General features: G+C 44.3%; 1 long non-coding RNA gene across 2 annotated transcripts; it reads right to left on the bottom strand.

The window, feature by feature from the left end:
- Window positions 1–662: 662 nt before the first annotated feature.
- LOC109284691 (uncharacterized) lies at window positions 663–3527 on the bottom strand. 2 transcript variants are annotated; one of them, XR_002092245.2, is made up of 3 exons: window positions 2064–3527; window positions 1526–1621; window positions 663–1402 (listed from the first exon to the last, which is right to left on the bottom strand). It is a non-coding gene; the product is annotated as an uncharacterized LOC109284691 (long non-coding RNA). The 2 variants fall into 2 exon arrangements; XR_002092244.2 differs by having other exon boundaries at window positions 663–1621.
- Window positions 3528–4460: the final 933 nt, after the last annotated feature.

The following is a 4460-nucleotide window of genomic DNA, read 5'->3' as shown; positions in this document are numbered from 1 at the left end:
CCAAAGATTCATTTCAGCAGATAGGAAATAAAGAGTACAATTGCTCTGCTGGGACTGCCTTCCCAGCCTCTTGGCACTGGCAGGCAGAAAAGTACCACAGTCTACTGCTTACTCCTTTCCAGGGACCTCATAGTGAGGGTGGACTTCTTTGCGCTGTCTGCCAACAGGCTAATGAAGCAGCAGCGTGCTGCATTGAGTTTAGATATCCATAGGCCTCTTCAGGAGCAAAAAGATAAAAGCTACTTCAGTGGGATAGCACAGCCCTTCGATTCCAGGTCAGAGAAAGAGGGACATGGCTCCACAGATGAGGGATGAAGGTGAACTTGAAAATCTAATGGGTGAAGAACTTCACACGCCTGTGCACAACTGACACTTCCCTAAGCCTTGCAGCTTTGCACTCTGTTGTGTGTCTGCATCTGGGCTGCACAGCAATAAGCTTGAGTTTCTTTGCTACTGGAAACTTTTCAAACATTTAATAGCCTTTTTATTTTTAAAAAAATGGGATTTGTGCTACCTTACAACCACTCAATAAATTGTTCCAAAATTGCACTTTGATTCCTGTGATGGATAAGCTATGCCCTTCTCTGCTCCACTGGATTTAAAGGTCAAGAAAATGGAGGTCTGACACAGCCACAGCTGCTGTACAGGTTGGAGAGATTCCCTCAGAAACCTGAAGCACCTTTATTAACAAGAAAAACAATAATGCAACCAAGTGAACAGCAACATGTGAGGGCTCACGTCTTTCGGTTGTCAGTGTGGTAGAACTAACGCTGCTCTGCCATTACTCCTCACCACTCAACATCCAAGCAAGCTGCAAGCCTGCTTTTTAGGACTATTGTTTCATGAATTAACATTTGAGGTTACCTGTGGAAGTGTGAAGGGTGGATGGTGTTGGCTAGAGCTGGGGGTAATTCACCAGCAATGCTTATTTCCAAGCAAGAAATAAGGTATTGTCAATAAGCTTAAGGTTTTCCAAGATTTTCACAAGCCCTGGTTTAAGGATGCTAAAAAGAGCCCTGATTTCTAGAGGGTAGGAGTTTAGCACTCTTTGCAAACCACACTTTATCATGGTGTCTTAAACTGGGCACAGAGACTCACAAAGCATCTTTTAAAGTCTTATCTGAGTGCATGATGAGGCCCATGTTGTCATTTTCCAAACCTGCCCGAGTGAATCAGCGTTCACTCTGGTTTTCATGGGGACAGTAGCACCCAAAAGCTGGAGACAGCAATGTGTTGAAAAGACTGGGAGCATTATCTTCACAAATCAGCAATCCACTGTCCTTCAGGACAGATATACAGTTCCTTATGGCTGTGGAGTATGATGTGCAGAAAACCATGCAGGAAAACATCATAATAACTGAGAAACTGCCTCCTTTGCCCAACCTCCTCCAAAAGGGGTCACCTTGAAACAAGAAATAATTACATAGTCCACTAAACTGAGTCCGCACATAGTTCCTTCTCATTTCATTTGACTCAATACAAATTAACCAAAGACACAGAAATTAGACCTCTTCCAATACTGTACCCCAAAAGCTGGACTATCTTCAGAGTATTAACTATGGCAGTTGACATGCAGCATCACGGCCTTATCATTCAACCAGGATGGCTTGTACAGCAACACCTGGAAAACAGGAAAAGAAAAGAATCAAAGAAAATTAGGGCTGGAAGGGACCTCAGGAAGCCATCTTGTCCAGCCTCTAGCAGTCACTCCCTGGATTCAGCAATAAAAGATTTTTCCTTGCCACTAATAGGCAGCAAAGAGTGAACTCCTATTATACCGTGAAGAATAAAATTAGAGCATTCCCAAAGACCTATCTGAAGGTAAACAAGCGCTGTGCTCCAGAGCTCGCTCAGTATGCAACAGCCCTTTTATTTCCCTTTAACCGGTAACTATATTCTGTTTGATCAATGAGCAAGAAGGATCTATGCTCTGGGGCAAAAACCAAGTGGCAGATAGTAAAAGAGAGGCAGAATTTATTAGTGTTCAAGATAAGCAGAACTGTCTTTTGCAGTTTAAGCAGTTAACAATAGCTACATCCACCGCCTTGCTACGGGGCACTTACCTGTTTATTGATTCGGTCCTTTGTATGTGCTTTTTCTTCCCATCACCTCCAAGCTGCCATTTCAGTGTTATTGGATTCTTGCATTTCAAATTGTGAGCAGGTACTCTAAACTAGTGTTAGTTCCTTAAATATATTCTGTACCTTAATGTGTCATGCAAGCACAAGCCAAGCACATCAGAAGCTGCAAGATAATGGGCAATTACTGCTTTTAAACAGACAAGGCATTCACTAGAAGAATGTGCTGCATCTTAAATTATCCATAAATCCTCTAATGATGCTTCTATTAATACCTGATTTCTGGCACGTTCCTAATTATTGTGTTTCTTATCTAAACCACTGCTTCGCTATGCCAAATAAATGCCCAGTGTGTAGGGGAAGGCAACAGGAGAAACTGTTTCGTTGAAATCTGGGAAGTAACCATGCAATTCTGCTGGCTGGAGGCCTGTGCTTACAGCATCAGATTCCAGTGCCTCAAACCAGGTGGGGGAATGTCAAGGACTGGATATTTGTCTGCCCAGACCTCGAAAACATCCTTCATTTGTGGTGCTGACCTGAGCCTTTCCACAGAGGGAACCAGGCACTCACAGGTGTTCTGGACTACCCTACCCATTAACGTGCGGGAGGCCGCCTTTGTGTTCTCTTCTTTAAACAGTTGATTCGGGAGTGAACTATTTGGAAGTGTTACTGAGCCATACTAGCCATGCCATTTTGTCACATTCTCCAGCAGTGATTACTGTCTGGCTTTCTCATTGTGCTCTGTGGACTGAGCCAGCCTCTCTCGCTGCATATTGAGGGCTTGGAAAAAAAGAAGATGCCACTGCTGGCTGCTCCTAAGGTGCCGCCTACTCTGGCCATTTTACAAACAGCGCATTTGTTTGGAAAAGGAAATGAGCAAAGGAATCAAGTCTCTAAAGTTGGGCTCTGCATAGTCCAGAGAGCAGAATTAACAGCAGACAGAACACACGCACGCTGTACTCAAGACCTGGTTATAAATGCCACTCTTCCTCCCTCTTGAACCATTACACACTCCAACAGAATGAGAATGTGCAATTCATGTCTCATTAAAATTTTTTTGAAATATTATCCTTTTGCCTTCCCTGCGTTTCCCCCCTATTAAACAGAGCCAGTGCTTCCTTTGGAGAATACAAGCAATTTGTTACCATAACAACACCTTTTCTCTCTCACTCTACAAAGTTTAAATACCAGCTTCCCTCCGACTGTGTTTTTTCTTCCCCCTCTGGAGGCTACGAGCTGCCACCATTCCTCTTGCAGAAGTAGCTGGGGCAATCAGTGAAGAATTCTTCTTGGAAGGCAGCTGGTTCAGGTGCCTGCCCATGTTAATTCAAAGTGACAAAATCTCAGGCTAGACCCATCTATACTTGCAATTATTTTCCGTGTTTTCTCAGTTTCTTAAACTGGCTCTTTCCTCTCCTTAAGCCCGTGGCCATGCGTATAGTTTGTGCATGAAAGAGCAGATCCCTGTGAATATGCTCCTTGGCCAATGTCACCCTCCAGTGCTACTGAATGATTTATATGCTGAATGTTTTCTTCTATTGTTTGACCAGCTCCAGTGACAAAGGTATTCATTAACTTGTGATTCCCACTTGGTTTAGGTAGATGTCTGAAAGAGCCTGCAGAGCCCAAACAAATTGGCGTTGGGCGCATGTACATGTGCTATTAGCACGCAGCAATAAACTTCAGCACATATTGTATATCACACTGGAGGTTATTGCTCTTAGGTGCGCTGTTTGAATATGCGCCCAGGACCACAGCTCATTGAGCCAAGCTAGAGCAGCCTTGGCTGGCAGAGAGCCCAGGGGGTCAGCCTGCCAGCCTCGGGCTGCTCCGACCCAGCTCAACATGCTGCAGAGGGGCTGGCTGGAGCACGAGACTGCTACTGTGCAGGACTAGCTGGTAGACAGCCCCCACACTGAAAGGCCCTCATGTCCCAGCCGGCTGTTTCAGTGTCTACACATGCAATGCTGCAAAGTAAAAAACTCTGCAGCAGGGTAGTACTTTTATTTCCAAGTACTATCCTGCTGCGGAGTTAATTAGTTTCCTGCAGACTAATAGGGCCGCATGCGTTGACACGAGATATTTACTGCAGAGCTAATTAGTCTATTCCACAGTAAATGTCTCATGTAGATTAGGATCAAAGTTGAAAAATATGTCTCTCATTTCTGCCTAATTTGGGATAGGAGTCGGTGTGAAAAACCCATGACCCACCTTCTTATAAGACTTCAAATACCTCCTGGATTCTGTTTGGTATGAAGTGATATAAGAACAACTCCCCATGGTGTTCCTGATCCCGGGCTGAAGCTGAATGTCTAACAGAGCGTACGGATAAGAGAAAGGGAGGAGATTTATCAAAGATGTTTGAACTTTGGGATGGGTGGC

The sequence above is a fragment of the Alligator mississippiensis genome, chromosome 13 (assembly GCF_030867095.1).
Source record: "Alligator mississippiensis isolate rAllMis1 chromosome 13, rAllMis1, whole genome shotgun sequence".
Taxonomy (NCBI): Eukaryota; Metazoa; Chordata; order Crocodylia; family Alligatoridae; genus Alligator; species Alligator mississippiensis.
The sequence above is the reverse complement of the archived record's forward strand: the minus strand, read 5'-3'. Positions and strand labels throughout refer to the sequence as shown.